The sequence below is a fragment of the Pteropus medius genome, unplaced genomic scaffold (assembly GCF_902729225.1).
Source record: "Pteropus medius unplaced genomic scaffold, Ma_sr-lr_union100, whole genome shotgun sequence".
Lineage (NCBI taxonomy): Eukaryota > Metazoa > Chordata > Mammalia > Chiroptera > Pteropodidae > Pteropus > Pteropus medius.
This window is the reverse complement of record NW_024349801.1, coordinates 17,318,233-17,337,005: the sequence shown is the minus strand read 5'-3', so window position 1 is coordinate 17,337,005 and position 18,773 is coordinate 17,318,233. Positions and strand designations below refer to the sequence as shown.

The following is an 18,773-nucleotide window of genomic DNA, read 5'->3' as shown; positions in this document are numbered from 1 at the left end:
GTACTAAGCAAAGATCAGAGTCTTCCTCATCTCTCTCTCTGAATTCTTGTGCCTGTGCAGTCATGGGAATGGTGTGGGTGCGAAGCGGGTCGTTCTTGATGCCTCTGGCGTTAAATGAAGCACTAATAGCGAAACATGTAGGAGAATGAAGAACCCTTTGTTACTCTCTGAAGAAAAACAGCCCCTTGGGTGAAATGGTTGCTAATTATTCTCATACCCAAGGGGCTGTTTTTCTTCAGAGTTGAATATGATAATTGACTTCATAGACGACAATGCCTTTTCTGAACTTTCCCCAGCGAAGAACCCACGGCCCATCCCCCACATACAAAATGAAGACACCCACAGTGAGAGTGGGGGTGCAGCACAGTGTGGTCTGCATGAAATTCCCAAGATCACTGATTGGGATAGAAACCCCAAAGGGTTGGGAAGTTGCTTGTTTACGTTCCCTAGGCTGCTGAGAAGTTCCCTAGTTTCCTCCTCTTTTTTCATCTCAGGAGAACATCTGGGAAATGCCTGTATTCCAGAGCTAGTTACTTCCCAGGTCAAACTCCCCAGAATGGAATGAATAATTTCACTGGGATCTGTTCTAAAACCTGTCGGGGAAATCTGGATGGAACCCAGTGACCCTGAGTCTTTGAAATTCTCTGTACTTTTCTGAAACTTGCCATGGTTTGTTAAGAATGCTTTCCTGAGGAGATGAATTCTGAGCCACAACTTGACGGAGGAAGGCATTTTCCAAGAGTGGAATGGCCTCAGATCGTCATTCTTTAAGGGAGAACCGAGCTTACCCTCATCTGTGCTTCCACTGCACCATGTAAACACTTCCATTCTAATTCTGGGATCCACACTGGATTTATTTGTCTGTATTCCTGATACCTAGCAAAGTGCCTGGTGTATAACAGATCTTTGGTAGACTCTGACGGCATAAAGGAATGCGAAGAGTGCAGCAGAAAAGGTAGAAAAATCAGACTCATAATATTATTTTTATTATAAATTTTAAGCTTTAAAAATTAATTAAGATATATATCTGAAAGAACTCAGAATTTGGAATCTCCTGGGTAGAGTTAATATATTCAAATAACAAGTTAATGAGTGTGAATGAAAGAATGGATGCGGTTGCCTTTGGCGATCACTGACTTTCACTGAAGAAGTGGAAAGGGACAAAGATCCAGGCACTAGAACAGTGGCCCAAGTTCTGTCTCTATTTTCTTTGAGAAATAAAGGTTTTCCCAGTGGATCCAGTGTCTAGAGGGCCAGAGGGACGGGTCCTCTTGAGCGTCTTTCATGAGGAATATGAATGCCCTGAAAAGATTTGAACCCCAAAGGAAGAAAGTTGGGCACATTAGTCTCTTTCAGTGCGAATGGCTTGAAATCAGAAGGCAAGGCATTTAGGAGAGCAGCTGATGTTGGGTCTCGTCTTGGGTCCAAGGTAAGAAGGAAATCACAGCTTCTCAGTAGTACGCGGAGGGCCCAGGGCTACCCCGCCACCTCCTCAACCAATCCCTTTATCTTTCACAGTAGCAAAAGGTGGGCTTGCCGGCCCTGTGGCCGCTGGCGACTTGGGACCAGACAGAGCAGCTGATGGGGAGGAGGATGGGGCCAGCATGTACTGAGCTTTCGCTCTGTTGTAGTTACTGCCCGAAGCACTTTCTATGCATGAGACAGGACCAGAATTTTATCTACAAAGCATTCCAAGGAGGGAGGCACGGTTACAGTATCCCCTTTGACAAGTGGGGACACTGGCACTTACAGAGGTTCACTAGTGTGCTTACGTAGGAGCAAGTGTCCCCTAGCTATAGCGTGTGAGTCCCAGTTCAGAATTTTATCTGAGCAATGATGCTTGCCGTTCAGAGGACGGAGCTTTCTCTGGCAGCTCACTAGACCACGGGCTCTGAGATGAGAACGAGGGGCCGGCGGCGGGGCAGTCAGCGTGGCACCGAGGCTGCGCGCAGGCACTGTCTGGGTGGAATGGGCGGGGGCTCGGGAGAAACACCGAAGCCAGGGGCCGACAGCAGAGCTGTCTGCAAAACTCGGAGCAGCGTGTTTCTGGAAAGTTGTGAAGTCCACTGAAAGACCCTGCAACGGAATGGATGACTTCGCTGCGAAAGCCAGTAAGGTCCACCGCAGGTGGAGAATGCTGCTTTTTAGGTTTCATCGAAGCCGTTGTCGACCGAAGTCGGGGCTTTGGAGGCAGCAAGGAGAGGCGTGTTGTGTGATGGACTAAAACATCTGCAATCAGGAAGACTGAACCTTATATCCAGCTTGACCTCGTACTAGCTCTTTGCCCTTGGATAAGTAACTATCGTTGCCGGGCCTCTCTTCGCCCATTTTTACGGTGGGGACCATAATACTGACATGATGGTTGTAGGGAGAATTCTGGGGGCTAACATAGATCAAATGTCCACAATGTTTGCCTCGCCCATGGGTGCAATCTCTTTGGGGCAGAGCATAAAAACAGGAGCATGGTGCACACTCCGGTGGAGGCAGGGGAACTCTCTTCAGGAGCGTGTGATTGACACCCTTGGCTCCACCCAGGACTCTCTGGGAGGGAAAGGGCAGGGTTCTGGGACTTGTGCAATTTTAACTTCGTGCACAACCAGCAGAAATGCTTTGTTAAAGGGTTGCGGTGGACTTGTCATCCCGCAGGCCAGCTGGCCCTGGTACACCCAGGTTCTCTTCAAATTGGAAAGTAAAATACAAGGACCCATGTTAAACACTTAGTTGTTAAACGCTTAATCCCCGTGCGTGGGGAAGGATGTGGCACACTGAGACCAGTCCCTGGGCAAAAGGAGGGAATCGCTGGCCCTTCCCTGGGTCAGAGCCCAGCCTTGCTGTGTGTGCTTCACAGCTGCTGCCACGGGGAGAAGCAATTTGTCAACTTTATACCTAGTTCTGCTTTATGGTCTGGTGACTTAATAGGATTCGACCTTCCCCGGATTCCATTTCAGTTGGGTCAGACACTGCACTTCAAATTAAAACTTGAACTCTGAGGTAGGTGACGAGCTGGCGAGGTGTGTGGGCACGGAACCGCAGGAGGGCCGTAGCTTCCGATGTGCTCTGAGCCAGCATGATCGATACCTGTGTTCACGCGACGACCCAGCTTGAGCCTCAAACTTCTCATGATGCCGCGGCCATCCGGCCGCGCCCCAGGCACTGCGGTCGTCCCCAGGGCACGGTGAGTCTACCCATCTACCTACCGATCGAGAGGACGCCTCAGTGTTCGCGCAGCAGTGGATCGGAAGTCCGAGGTGGGCAGGGATGGTGTCACTGCAGAGGGTCCCTAAGATGACACCGTGCACTTGGTCATTTAGTATCACTGCGTACGTTTAATATCACTGTGTGTCTGTCAAACACTGTGGCAGACAGAGAAGGGGACAGAAGAATTTCAACCAGGCCATGCTGTCAAGGAACTTGCGACTCGAATGAGAGACAGTCAAGGGCGTACATGACCGTAATGTAAGGCAGAGAGCGATTAGGCCGAGGAGGTGGGCTGCTGTACGGCAAGATGGGAGAGAAAGCTATGGGGTCTTAGAGGATAGGTGGGAATCTTGAAGCCTTTATAATGGGGGTACCATTTGAACTGAGCTTTTGAAGAGAAGGAATTGGACGAGCAGGCGTTGGATGGGGGAAGGTCAGTCTGAGGGGAGGGACAGGCGTGGGCAAGGGTGCAGGGGTTTGGCAGCGCGCCATGGGCAGGGAACAGAGAGTGCTCCACTGTGTCTCAGGCTGCAGCGTTACAGGGGGACCTGGCCTGATGATGGGTATGTGGCCAATAGTAAAAGCTGAGACTTTCTGGGAGATTACTGTGGGCCACTGTTTTAAGTACTTTGTATATAAAATATATCTATATCTGGGCACCAATTTGAAGGGAAACAAATTCTATTACTAAATCTTTGCATCCTTTTGAGTTGTTACTATCTCCATTTTATGGATGATGAAACTGAGGCCAAAAGAATACAACGTGTAAATAACTTGTCTTATCACACAGCTGGAAAGGAACAGGGCTAGGCTTTGAGCCTGGCAGTTTGGGTCCAGAATCTGTGCTTGCACCCTCTCTGTTATTCTAATGCCTATAAAGCAGGGGTCTCCCATCTCTGGGCCGTGGACCAGTACCGGTCTGTGGCCTGTTAGGAACCGGGCTGCACAGCAGGAGGTGAGCTGCAGGCGAGAGAGTGAAGCTCCATCTGTATTTGCAGCTGCTCCCCAGAGCGAGCATCACCGCCTCAGCCCCACCTCAGATCGTCAGGTGTTAGATCCTCATTGGAGCACCAGTCCCTGGTGCCAGAAAGGATGGGGACCGCTGCTGTAAAAGTTAGGTTTGCAGGGTCACTTGCAGCTTGCTATCCAGGATGGGAATCAAAGGCGAGAGGCAGTGAGGAGGTGGAGAAGGAAGGGTGAGATCTCCCAGAACCGACTGTCCAGGTGGCCCCCAGGACCAGTTTCTGGAGAGAGTCTGCTTATGCAATGGGACAGTCGGTCTGGAGGATGAGAGGGTGGAGGTGGCCCCCGTTGCCTTGCCAGCTCTGTACCCTCTGAATCCTCATCATGAGCCTTTGTGGCCAGCTCTTTGAGTCTTAAGCTCTTTCTGTGCACCGTCTTCCTCCTGCTGCTACTGTCATGTGGTTGATGGCTTTTGGCTTTTCTCTAAAGGCATCTCTAAGACCCAGCTCAGGAGGGACCATTGTGGAGCATGAGTAAAGGCTGGAAGGGGATGGCTGGGGACGAGTGTCCTGAGTGGTCCTGAAGGCCCGCCATCTGCCCATTGTGTCCGGACAGGCACCCTAACGGTTGACTCCAAAAGGGCAGAAGGTCATTTTGTCATGTGGGTTTAGAATAACAGGCGCCAGCCAGGGGTTTGGCATCTACCCTTGACCACGTCAGTAGGTTTTCATCTCACCCAAGAGCGGTTAAAAGGAAATAATATGAGCTTCTGGTGAAAAATGGCTTGGTCAACTTCAGGGACACTATCCTTCAGAAATCAAGTGGAAAGATTTTATTATAAATGTTTATTGTAGCATTGCATGCATGAAAAAACAAAAGGAAAACCCCTGGAAAAAACTAGAATGCCATCAATTCATCAACAGGGAATGATCGAATAAATGGCGGTATTTTGGTGTGTCTGCACTGTAGTACATCATGGAGCTACTTAATGAATGAGAAAGATCAGTGAGCGTTAATCTGGACAGGTGTCCCAGGAAACACTGTCAATGCCATAAACAGCTGCAGAATAATGTGCGTTAGTTACCAAGGGAGCCTTTGACCCTGTGGGCGACGGGAACACTCACCTTTTATCCTGAGACTCGTTCTCTTTTGCCCAGACTTCTGAGAGGGCAGACATCGGGCTGTGGGTGCCCAAGTGGTGTGACTTCCAGGGCACCTCATGGAGGTGAACCCAGTTCTAGAATGGAGGCGCCACTAAAAGTCCAGAGACCAAGTTGAATCTATGTCGAGTGGCCTGATTTTCACTTACGTGATCCTCCGAGTTGATTTCTCTCTGTCATCCCCAAGTCCTTAATGAGTCCCAGTTGAAGTTTCTAGCTCTGTCTATTTCAGTCGTGCCACAGAGAATTAAGGGGAGGGTCCTGTGTCCACATTTGGGCCATGGAGTTTACAGGGGGGACACAGCGTCCCCCTGAGGCGAGTGTAGAGTCGCCAGCGGGAGTTGGCAAGAGTTAGAGGGTGGAGATCAGGACCTCAGGTTTCATTCTGTGAGGTCCAGCCGCTCCTGCCCATCTATCCTTGACCATCTACCCCCCTTTCAACCTCAGAAGAAGGTTCTCCATACACCTGTGGTCTGAAGGTGTTTGATGAAATGGTTCTGGTCATTTACCATCTTTAGGTCTGAATCCATCAGTCTTTCTAGGTGAGGAGAAAAGACTTTAAGGGGTTGTCCCATCCTGTTCACAGTAGCCATCAAGATGCCCTTGTCGCCCCTATTTGGAAGATGGATTGGTGAGATTTCAGGGCTTTCTTCACACCCTGTGTATGACTATTTTGTGGCAGGAAGAAATATCACTGTCTCACCATTAACACAGAGAGGGACAAACTGTCATGACCAGTGCATGCCTCACACACCCCGTCTTTGCATAAGCACACAGCCACACAGAATGGCAGTCAGCCGCAGCAGGCACCGCCACATTATCGGGAAGTGGCTTCGTTACAGAGCGAGATCAATGGGATTGATCTGCAGATGGGCTATCAGATTGCTAGGGCTTGAGATCAGAAGGAACTGGCTGAGACTTTGGGACTTCCTGGTAACTCTGGGTCTAAATCCAGTTAAGATCAGCCCAGAGCCTTTAATTTTTTCCTTCTATGAAAAACACACTGTGGATTATACGGTTCATATGAAGCCTATGGCTCCAGGAAACCCCTTTGAGCACCTCCTCGCTGGCTCTCAGTTTCAGCAAGGACACTACGCCTGAGAATGGGAACTGGTTTTGGTCAGAAATCATACAGGTTGTTTCTGGCAGAGCCAGATTTCCTGGCAAGTCATGACATACGTCTTCCCCAGCTGAATATAAATACAATGATTGAATGTCTGCCAAGTGCTGGACACCATACTTTCCCCTGGAGAAACAAAGATGGGAGTTAAGGGTTCTTTGCTGGCAGCACAGTGTACTGGAGGAGGCTCGCATGACAGGGCCGTTTATACACCGGAACATAAACCTCGTGAAGGAAGGTGTTCGGTTTCTTCGGTCCATTGCTGTATCCCTACAGCTAGTACATAGCAGGTGAAGCATACATATTTGCCGAGTGAATGATGATAAGAGGCTCGTACAAGATGCTATGTTCTCGTCACATTCGGAAGTGATTCATCCTGCTGAAAAGGTTACAGGGATTCAGAGAGAGCTCAAGAAAGGGTCATTCGAGATAGATTTTGGAGGGTGAGAAGAAATTCACAAGGAAACATAGACAGGAGCAAATTCTAGGTAGAGGAAACGGCACCACCAAGCACTACCAGGGGTGTGGAGCTTGCATTCCTGCCAAGGTCCTGAGACCGGACGTTCTTGGCCCTCTGTGTAGTGAGAGCCCACCTGTGCGTAGACTTACAGACCACAGCTGTAGTTAGGGACCGGGGGCTTGATCCTGAAAATTGTCTCAGACTTGCAGAGGAGACTTTATTTTTTGGCAATGGGTACCAGAAGGAGACTTCTGTCCATAGTTAACCACTTCTGACCTGCAGAGAAGGGCACAAAAGAAAATCCTTGCCGGTGACTATCATGTTTGCCTTCCCTGAGACTGTGAACGTTCCAGATGAGATCGTCAAAGGGAGTGAAGACTAAAATGTCTCATCGCACGTGTAGCAGATGTAGTCTGCTCTGGTGCCTCTGGTCCAATCTGGTCCCTTGGAATCCAGACAGTGCCCACATTCCTGTCATGTTTGCATGAGGCTTAGCAAGCTCACTCCCATTAAACACCAGATTTCAGGGAAGGGTGGGGGAGAGGTGTGAGATGTGGGTACAAATGATCTTTGCAGAAAGTGCAGGAGAAGAGTGTGTTGCAGATAGGAAAGGGAGGCAAATATTCTTAAAAAGTTAAGTAGCTTTGTTTGGGGTAGGCTTGACCGCTGGGGGTGGGGGCATCGGCATTGGTGTTCCATGGGCTTAGACTTGTTTAGACTTCGTCACTTAATACCCAGGTGATTGGAGGCTTCGCTTAACCTTTCTGAACCTCAGATCTTTCATCTGAAAAAATGTAGATAGCAGAATGACCATTGTATAGGGTCACCGTGAAAATGAAATGAGATGTTCCTGGAAATGCTAGTTGGCAGGTCTTGCTCCTGCCTCTTTTCTCTGCTTCCTCCAAGAATGGGGCTTGGCCTCGCAGGGTATTCAGAGAGGGAGAGCTGGTATTCTTTGTTCTCAAGGGAGCTGATGTCCATGGGATGTAACTGACTGTAGCATGAAGTAGACCATGGCCAAGGTGTGAGGAGGGTCTAGATGCAGGGCAAGTGGTGCTCAGGGCAGGATGTGGAGCCTTCCGCTGGTGCACAGGAGGGGTAGGGCGGACCAGAAGACCTTAAGGTATTTTTGGGGTGAGATGGGTTGATAAAGAGAGGGGGAACAGTAAACCATAAAACCTCAGCACACTGGGGGCAGTTTTGGATACCCTAGAGTCCTGATGTAAGGGATACGGGCTTTACTGAGTCCAGAAAACTCCTGGCCAAAAAGAAGTAAATAAAGAAGAAAAGAGACTCTCCTTCCCCTCCTGTCTTTTCCTCCTTCAACCTTGGAACTTAATACCTTTCTTGGTACCTATGCGCTAGGTCCTAAGCCCTGTAAGACCTTCAGTGCTGGGTCTTCACTGCAGGGAGAGGGTAGACTGTGAGGAAGTGGAGCACATCCTTCTTCCCTCCATCACTTTCTCCTCCAGAGCAATGGAAAGATCCCGTCCTGCCCACTGCTGGTCATACACACCCTGGGATGGGCCACCCGTGTCCTAGCATCTGCACACTGGGAGCAGGTACCGCCATTCCCCACATTCCCTGACGGCAGTTTCTCTTCTTCCCCATACTGGGGGTCTGGCCGATGTTATTGATCAGAACTTCCCTTCCAGAAGCCTGGGCCAGATTCCCAGTGGAAAACCAGTGCTGACATTTAATTTAAAAGCCAAGATGCTACTTGGTGAAAGTTTGCTATGTTATATCTCAGTTCTTCCTGTAGACCAAAGTCCTTCCAAAGTAAACAGGCATTCTGAGATTTCGAAATACCCCTCTGATGACTTTCTTAATAGTGGGGACATATAGCGAGACAGCATTCTACCTGTATGAACGAACATCAGGATGAAGTTCCAATGAGGAAAGCCAGGGTCAAGTAAGGGAACAGACCCATTTATTTAACAAATGTTTATTAAGTGCGTCCGGTGTAGATGTTGCGGGTTCAAAGGCGAAAGAGGCTCACAGCAGTAAATGTGATCTTTATTAATTTTTATTTTTCAATTATAGTTGACATTCAATATTTGTATTAGTTTCATGTGAACAGCATACTGATTAAACATTTATATAATTTACAAAGTGATCCCCCGATAGTGTGGTATCCACACTATACATAACTGTTACTGTATTGACTCTATCTATTCCCTGTGCTGTACTTCGCATCCTCATGACTGTCTTGTAACTACCAACTTGTACTTCTTAATCCCTTCGCCTTTTTCACCCAGCCCCCTAATCTGGCAACCATCAATTTGTTCTCTGTATCTATGAGTCTATTTCTGTTTTGTTTGTATATTTTGTTCTTTAGATTCCCCATATAAGTGGAATCATATGGCATTTGTCTTTCTCTGTCTTAATACCCTCTAGGTCCATTCATGTTGTTGCAGATGGTAAGATATTCTCTTTCGTGGCTAAGTAATATTCCATTGTATTTATGTATCACTTCTTCTTTATCCAGTCATCTATTGATAGATACTTAGGTTGCTTCCATATCTTGGCTATTGTAAATAGCGCTGCAGTGAACATAGGGGTGCATATATCTTTTTGGATTAGTGTTTTAGATTTTTTTCAGATAAATACCTAGAAGTGGAATTGCTAGGTCAAAAGGTAGTTCTATTTTTAATTCTGGTGGGGACCTCTATTAGTAAATATGATCTTTCAAACATACAAATCTGATGGTGTCATTTCTCAGGCTGAGACCCTTTAACACCCCCCCACCCCCACCGCCCCCACTTTACTTTAACCTCTTTAACATGGTTGGTAAGGTCCTGTATGATCTGGCCACTATTTATGGCTCCCTGCTTATCTCATGCTTGTCTCTCTTGGCTACTCCGTTCCTCCAATAAGTTCAAAATGACAAGCTTTTTCTGGCCTCAGGCCCTTCTCACAGGCTGTGCTTTCTTACTGAAAACTCCCGTCCTCTGTTCTTCATACAACTGGCTACTTCTTATCCTTTAGATTCTATTTAAAATATTATCTCCCTAAAGGGCCTTCTATGGCCACTCCAGCTACTTTCCACATCATTATTCTCTATTAGAGTACCTGGTCTGCTCCTTCCGTAGGACCGATAATAATTTAAAATCAATTATTTACTTGTTCAATACCTTCCTCATCCATTGGGTTGCAAGCCCTATCATGGCAGAGATCATGTCTTATTTCATTTATTGATGTGTGCATCCTATACCCACATGTGCTGGACACAAAGATGCCAAGTACATACAATTCAATAAATGAGTGAGTGCATGCTTGTGTGCATGGATAAATGTATGAATGGAAGCCAAGACCCTCGTCATGCGGTTGCTGGGAGCCCAGAATTGAAGCCATTCATGATAACACATTATAATACTGTAAGTGGTCCTCTAGCTGAGCAGAGTCCGTGGCATTCTGCCCCAAAGAGAGAGAGCTGTCCATAACAGGTTCAATTTGAACTGGTTTTGGATAATGAGGATTTTTTATAAGACTCTACAGGGTAGGGAATTTCAGGTGGAGGAAATAAACAACATGCCATATTAAATAAACAAGAAATAGTTTTTAGTATAAGTACGTCTCATGCAGTATTTGGGACATATTTGTACCAAAATGTAAGTTGTTTATCTGAAATTCATATTTAAACTGGACAGTTGTATTTTATGTGGTAATTATGTGTGTGTGTGTGTGTGTGTGTGCGCGCGCGCGTGTATTCTAGTATAGACCAGTGTACATCATGCTTGCAAATGAGGGGACATGGGACTCAGTTCACCTTGGGGAGCATGGATGTCAAGCACAAAGGCTTGAGGGCATTGCCATGTTTAAGTACCTACCATCAGGCCAAGGAGCATGAATTTCATTCTTTAAGCAATAGTTTATATGTAGGAGAGCAGCCATATCACTACAAATAAGTTCTCCCACCTGTTGGAGCTGGTGACATACATTCCATAGTAGGAATGAGAATGTCTTTGGTCTGATCATACTACTTGTGGGGAATAGATCTAGGTTTGAATTCTGTGTGAGATGGTAAGTTGCTTCCCCTCATTGGGTGTTAGCCATCCCACTGCTAAAACGAAGGAGTTGACCAGATGTCTTTAAAGTCCCATTAAGTTTAAATGGGGCTAAGTTTAGCACTGAGTTCTTATTTGCAGCACCTATAAAACATTCTAGTAGCAGCCTCCAGGGAGGAGTTGCAAGGCAGTGATTTCATTGTCCACTCTCACTGACTTTTGCCTGTGTGATGTTCCCCTTCCTTCCTTAGATGGTATCTTAGGATGGGTTCCCTAGAAGTGGAGCCTGAGGGATGAATCTTGCGCAAGTGACTTACTGAAGCGGTGTTTTTAGGAAAAGACAGGGGAGGTAGAATAGGGAAGAAAAAATTAAGCTGAGGAAGGGTGTTTTCTCGAATGGAGACTTGTTTTAGCCTGGTTTTATGCGGAGCTCTGGAAAGTTGTCCTATCGTGAAGTTACGGGTTTGAGCTTTGGGGCCCCAGTGAATCAGTCATTCATTGGCCATGTGCTCACTGTGGAGGGCACAGCATGGGAATAACTGCAGCCTACTCTGGTCATGTGCTCGCATTAGTCAAGGGCAATCGTCCAGAGAATATTACAGCTGTGAGCTTTTAGCGGAGTTCACAGCTGGGGGATGGGTGCACCCACTCAGGAGAAAGGATCTGGGCAGGATACTGAAGGCATCTCCTACCGGTAATTAGTTCTTAGAGAGCTTAAGAAATGATGTGTAATTGGAAGTATAAGTAAATAAGAGCCTAACTGGATAAGTCTAAAGACTGATTACAGGGCACATCTTTTTGTCTGGGACTCAGTTTCTATATCTTGGAAATGGGAAAATCGGATTACATTTTTCTTCTAAAGAGTCTGTCACTGCTCCAGTGTTCTGCAGTTCAGCTGCCTTAGTTCAAACCAGCTCTCCCACTAATGTGCTTGCCCAAGTGAGTGTTCTTTGGTGTTTAGTAGTCACTGATTATGAAACTGTTCTACCTGGCTGAGCCTCATCTGTGAAGTGGGAGCCATAACAGCACGTATCCTGCCTGGGTACTATGAGGACTAACGGGAAAATGGATGGCGATCGCTGAACACGCTTCCTTCGCTTACTTTTCCCAGTATCGGTCGATCGAGGAATGAAGCCATGTTTTCTTATGAAATGAAGCATAGAGATCTGCAGTTAGGCTGGGTACTTTGGATTGGGGTTCAAGGACTTGCTAGGGCTTATGAAATCTAGCACAAGGTAGCTTCCATTTTTCTAAGTCTCATGTTTTCTGTGCTGCTTCAGATAGTGTCATGGGAGGCTTAAGATAGTGGGACAGACCTGGATGGAAGAAGTTCTCAGCATATTGCCTTAGGAAAACCACACGCAGATGGGCTTGTTCTGATTTGAGGAAACAGAAGGAAAATAATTCATGGTTTCAAAACTTGACATTTTTTAGCTTCCCACTAGATATGTCATGTGTACTATATTTGCTGCACTTCTTGGCCTGACTTTCCAAGCTCAAGATTCAGGAATTATACTTGACATTTCCTCCCAATATGGGTGGAAGAGGCAAAGAGGGAGGACACGGGCGAGGGCGGGGAGAGAAGGCTGTGGGCTTTGGAGATGTCCAGACCAACGTGAAGTTGTTGGCTCTGGTACCAAGTCACCGTGTGCTCTTGCTCAGGTCTCCTCTCTCTGAGCCTGACTCCTTCCATCTATGAAATGGGAACCAACCCTAGTTTCTAGGGATGACACAGGTTCAAGGGGGTGTCAAGTTTATACAGTGCTCACATCAGGCCGCATGCAGAGTAGGTCATCATGTATCGTGGTAAGAACTTATTTAAGTAGCTCTCATGACGTCGTTATCATCCCTAAGAAAACTGTTCACATCTTACGACGGTGCATGTTAGAGGCAGAATTTAAACTATGTCTCTCTCCCGATGGGGGCGTTTCCCACTCTCCTATTCTGCCTTCTTCCTCTGTTAGCTTCCCTCCATATCAAGCTTTAGGAGGCGGCTGTATAGCTTTGGTCTCCGTGTCTCATGAACGGACCTCCCATAGAGAATTCCCAGTGTGCGGGGTGGAGGTGGCCTCAAAATTGTCACATGGAAAGAGAATCTGAGCTCAGTTGGCACTGCCAAATCGCTAGTTCTATCAGTGATGAGAATGAGGGCCCAGACAGGGGCAGGCTCCTATGAATGACAGCTCGGGAGGGAGGGCGACATACCATGTGATGCAAGTGGGAGCCAAAGCGGGGAGGTGGGTGGATTTGGACAGCCCCCACCGGTGTGTCACTCTGAGGCCTGTGGGAGCCTCCAGGAGGCTGGCAGGGAGGGAGGGAGGAGGGCTTATTAGGGACTAGGACATGGAGAGCTCACGCAGTCAGGCTGGAGTCCCACGCAGGAAGGGTAAGGATGAGGCCACTGTCTGCGGGGGAGATTGGCTACCTCCATAACAGCGTCCATGTTCAGGGCTGGCTCAGTCGTAGGGGAGTTGAGTCAGTGTCAGTATGGCTTTGGGCACACATCGACAGTCTTGTCCCAGCGTGAGTCCTTCTCCCTCAGCCTTGCCAGTGGAGGACAGTCTCACGCTCCTCAGGGAGGTGGGATTGGCAAGGTTCAGTGTTGTCAGAGCGCACCTGTGGACTCCAGGTTCCCAGGTGGAGCTGGAGGGCTCAACAGACAAGGCGTGTGTGTGGTAATGAAACGATGGAGCTCACCCCAGGTGCAGAGGGCTCTGGCATTGGGGAGACAACCCGCTGAGTGAGTCACGGAAGATGGAATCCGTAGGTTCCACATCCTTATTTCTTGGACCTTCTCTATTTCTGTCACAACGGCTCGGGTGACTTGGCTGCTGCTATGCCTCTGATGCCTGTCCTCACTCTTCTTCTCGAACCCAGGCAGCTCTGCCTCCAGCTGCAGATCCGCGTCCTAGCTCACGTTCCCGAAGCCTCCCCAGTGGAGAAGAGGAAGCCGTGTTCCCTTCTGTTCCACTGCTGCCTCTCCGTCCTGTCACCATCTTCCCTGCATCCCCAAAGGAACAGTCTGATCGTCACCCTGGGGGGCGAACCCCCTCTCCCAGCCCTCCTTAGGCCCCCACCTCCTCCTCGGTCTTCCCATGTCACACTGCCTGCGTCTGCCCCCAGGGATGGTGCCCATGACCCAAAACTGTCAGCTTGCTCTTTCACGCTCACTTGAAGCGTGTTACAGACATTGTGCAAAGAACTTCCATTTACAGGACAGGGACATGTGGCGTTTGGTCTGAGGAATGTGTGCAGGCCTGTGTTTTACTCATCAGGGGATGGGGCGGGCAGGGTCCTGTTCGGTGCCTTCTCTTGGGCATCCACGCCCCTCGCCCACCGGGTCCCAGGGCAGCCTGATGCTGCAGAGAAGTCACCGTCTCTTGGCCCGCATGCCACCAAGACTGTTCTGAGCCCTTTAGAGCCTTCTAAACTAGAACAAAAATATTCTCCCACTTCGGGAAGTTCCCACTGAAACGACGCCGGCATCCTCCCCACCCGCTCCGTCCGGCTGTCTTTCCTGAGCCCGCGGGGTTCTGCTTGGGGCTGCAGCCTGCATGTGGCAGGGAGGCAGTCAGGTGGCATTCAGAGTACTGGAGGTGGCCCCACATTCCTCTGCGGAGGGACTTTGCCCCCGCCCCACCATGGCCATCAAGCCCCTTCCTGAGACTGCCTGTCCCGCCGCATCCTACAGAGCTGCTCTCTGCTGGGAAGCCAGTTCCATGTCCCTTTCCTGGACTAGTTTCTGTTCGTTTTTCATCACTGACCTCAGGTATCACCTTTCGGGGAGAGCCTCCTGCCCTACCCGGACTTCACCTCTGTCCACCTCGGTCTGGGGCCCTCCTCCACATACCATCCTGTGGTTATGTCTTTACCGGAGGCCCAAAGTAAATGCCAGAATGCTGCAGGGCCCCAGGGTGACGCAGACCTGGGACCTGATGGTGGGTTTTGTTGCTGCTGAATAATTAAAGCGCAACTTCCATTTGTGGGGATTTGCTTTGAAGGTCTCACAATGTATTAGTGGTCAAATCAGCTGTATGTGTGTGACTTGACAAGGCGAGAGAAACCCACAGCCTGGAAGATTAAAAATTCCCCTTACATGTGTCCCACGCATGGTGGCCCTGTTGCAAGCAACGCCTTTCCTTGAGATCTGCCTTCCGGGCCCATTTGACTACACACATCGCCTCTTTCTTCAGCAAAGGTGGCCTTGAGCGATCTGGACGGGTTTGATGTGCTTCTTGAGTCAGATGTTCTCCCGGAGATGGAGTCGTTCAGACCAGGGCTTCTCAGAAAGCACTGAGAGGGCGACCTCACTGGGAACAAGTCTGTTCTCTCTCTGAGCCTCAGGCTTGTGTTTTTCTGTAAAATGGAATTCAAGGTGTCAGACTTGCCCTGCTTATGGGGTTGTGATGACGGTCAAACTGGGTGATGTGTGTGCTGTAAAAAAAATAATATTTGGGTTGATATAAGGAAGTGGCACTTATATTAGTCACTAGTGTCATTAATTAGTCATTAGTGTCACCTGTTCGCCTTTGTAATGTTCTAGGCATTTCCTTCCTCCCTCAGAGCTTGGTGAATAGCAACAGATAAGTTTGTCTCAGAAGAAAGGGACAATTACAAGAGCCGGAGGAGGCCGACTCCTGAAGCTACAGGGTGGTTTCTCAGGCCTCAAACTAGAGGTTCTCTCCTTGCTGAACCTAAAGAAAAAATGTGGACAGGAACCAGAAGTCACTCAAAGAAATGAATAATCCCTGATGCTATGATGTTCAGAGCCACGGATAAGCTACCACGTACAGAATTTACATGTAAAATTACAGTAATAGGTATGGCCCACTTTTGTGCTTTTAAAAGATCACTGATCAGGCAGGCAGGTGCAAAGAATAGGAAGGAGCTAACACATAGGGCTACAATCAACTCTCCCCCGCACCTCAATTTCCAGTCTTTCCCTCGATCTAAGAAGCGTTCACGTATTTTTGAAAACATGGGCTTGGGTACCAGAATTCCAGCTCGGACAATTTCCTGAACCCGCCATGTGTGCACGGAGCCTCGCCCAGCTTCCATGGGATAAGATCTATGCATGATGGGTTTTAACTGGGAAATTCTCAATGCCTGGACCAGTGTCATGACACGGTTAATGGTACAGCCATCATAGATTTTAATTATGGCTGGAAAGTGACTTTTAGACAGAATGGGTCAAGGCAGCCATTTGGCAACTTCCTGCATGAGTGCCAACCAAAAGCAATTATCTTCGGGCTCTTATTTTTTTCTTCAAGAATGACTTCCTTTGTGCGACCATAGGAAGCTTTCAAGAAATTGTTTCTAGCACTGCTGCTATTTAAGCACTAGACTGTAATTTAAAGTAATTTTGTTTTCCAAGTTAATTAATGGAATGATTCTTGATGTTTGAGAATGAAATATAACATAGGAAGAGCGTAAGGCAGGTCTCCCCTTCTATTTTAGAGTCAGGTCTGTTCTGTTTCAATTTAGAGCCACCTCTTTATCAGAAAAAGGTGAGCAGACAGAGGGTTGATGAGCTTCTCTGGATCAGACATTTTTTCCTAGGCATGAAATAATCCAGAGGTGCACTTCTCAAATTTTAGTGTTCATGTGAGTAAGCCGAAGATCTTTTTAAAATGCAGAATGTGATCTAGTAGATCTGGAATGGGACCTGAGATCTTGCATTTGTAACAGTCTCAGGTAAAACCTGTGAACCCCATTTTAAGACGTGTATGAGGCCATAGTGCCTGAGACCACGACCGCCTCCGGTGTCGTGGATGAAGGTGACTTATTTATGCCAGTTACATGAACCTTGAAGCATTAGCCCAGGGATCTGGCGATTTCGTGCTCATGTTCTACCTTGCCCTGAGTGAGAAGCTATGTAGACACTCTGAGCCACACTAGCCTCCTAATTAAAACTAGAATATCGTTAAGGTCATTCTACTAGACTATAATAAGCTAGAAACAGTTGTAGCCTTACACAGCCACTGTGGAAAAGTATCATTGAAGGCATATGTGATAAAAAATCAGTGTGCTTTTGCTCATCTGGTCTAGAGGGCATGTGGGAGCTTTGCCTTAAAACTGGACCAGATTTGGGCCAAAGGCTAAAAAAGTCCTAAGGTTGTACAGGTTGATCATTCCCAATTTGACAGCTGTGGGCACAGTCTGAGTGTGGGTGACCTTGAGCTACTTCTCCATGCCATGAAGTTTGAGTCCCTACAATCATACGACTAATTGGGGACTTTATAGTTTAAGCATTATCACATAATACCTCATACCATCCTCCTGACGGAGCTTGTGAGGTGGATGTCTTGCCGTCACCCGTCATTGTTCTTCTTTGCAGATGAAGACAGCTCTCTTCTCTTCAGAGAGGTGAAGCCAGTTGATTCCGATTCCGCTGTTAATCAGCAAAGGACACAGAAATCACACCCGGGCCTTCTGACTCAAAACCCAGCACTTGGTGGAGGAGAACATCTGCAGCTGCTTGAAAATTTTATGGAGACAGGTGAAATGACATATGTTTAATACTTTGCATTTTAAGAGATGAGAAGGGCAAGAGTATCATTTTTGGGGTCTGAAATTTGAGGTGTGTTCTTGAAAGACTGGTGCTTGGATGATACTTACAGTATAAAAATAGACTAACAATTACGGGGAACCTGGAGCAGGCCTTACTTGTAAGATGACTGTTGTTCTGTATAATTATAGCCAATTCTTTGGGCACCTAGCATGTTCTCACTGTATCCTTACAACATTCCACTGTGGTTAATGCTATAATTCTTAATTTTAATATGAAGTTTTGGTACAGAAAGGTGAAATGACTTTTCTAAGATCACAGAAATAAAAGTTGGCCAAGCCACAATTCACACTTGAGATCAGCCTGACTATAGAGCTCACGTTGTTATATTGTGATTTCCTTCTTAATTGTGAATCTCTATTAAAATTTTACCTTAAGGATCCATCTTTGTTTTATTAGTACCACCTAAAGAGAAAGAGCCGGTGTCTACAGTGGGTATGTCACAGGCCTTCACGGGGTCAAGCTGATGGTGGCAAAAGCATAGGCATGAGAAAACCCAATGTGAGGCAGACCTCAAAGATACCAGCTTCTCGACAGACCCTCTCTGGTATTAACACTGAGAGGCCATGGCTTTTCTTACATGGGGCAGATAACTGCTCTCACATTCTCACTAGATCAGATCTGATAGATCAGAACGAATCATTCTGACTGCAGATATTGCTAATAGGTAAGCACATACAAACTGTTCTCCAGCCTTTCTCTTATTTTAATCTCCTATAAAACACTAGTTATTACATGTGTAGAATGCAAAATTAACAAGTATTACATTTTTCTCATTAAAGATTACAGTCACCTATTACAGGAATACTATCATTTGAGCTATGTGGCTAAGAGCGAGCCTGTATTTGGATCAAAATGACATTACTTTCAGGAGGTTCTGACACATCAGGGGCATCATGGGAATTTTCAGAACAGGCCACGCCAGGTGAGCATGTGTGAAACCCATGTTGAGGATGGATGTGAGAGGGACTGACATGGTAAAGTCGAGGACACCTGAAGTTGTACCACTCAGGGACAGCCAGCACCCACTCCGGAAGCTGGATCTTAGGCTTCTGGGTAACAGTGACGTTGCTATTCCAATGCTAGGGATAAATGAGAAGGCTCTGGCCCTAACTCACCTAACCTAGAGTATGACCTCTAATATGGGACTGTTGGACTGAAGAGTTTCTATCAGTATTGAAGGCTGAGTTCACATGGCTCTTTTGTTTAGAGCTCGCATACTCCCAAGGGGGAGAGGCAGGCAGATGTAGGGGTGACAAGGAATGTGGAGGCACTCAGATCACAGCCTGTTAGCAAG

The 18,773-nt window shown here is 47.4% G+C and overlaps 1 long non-coding RNA gene across 20 annotated transcripts in view; it reads left to right on the top strand.

The window, feature by feature from the left end:
* LOC120623021 (uncharacterized) overlaps positions 1-18,773 on the top strand; it is a 560,047-nt gene that overhangs the window by 517,718 nt on the left and 23,556 nt on the right. For 17 of the 20 annotated variants that reach the window (XR_005658645.1, XR_005658636.1, XR_005658629.1 and 14 more), the window contains one exon: positions 17,246-17,407. The exons of the other annotated variants lie outside the window; for them this stretch is intronic. This is a non-coding gene — a long non-coding RNA (uncharacterized LOC120623021). The remainder of the gene's footprint in view (positions 1-17,245; positions 17,408-18,773) is intronic. 20 annotated transcript variants of the gene reach the window in all.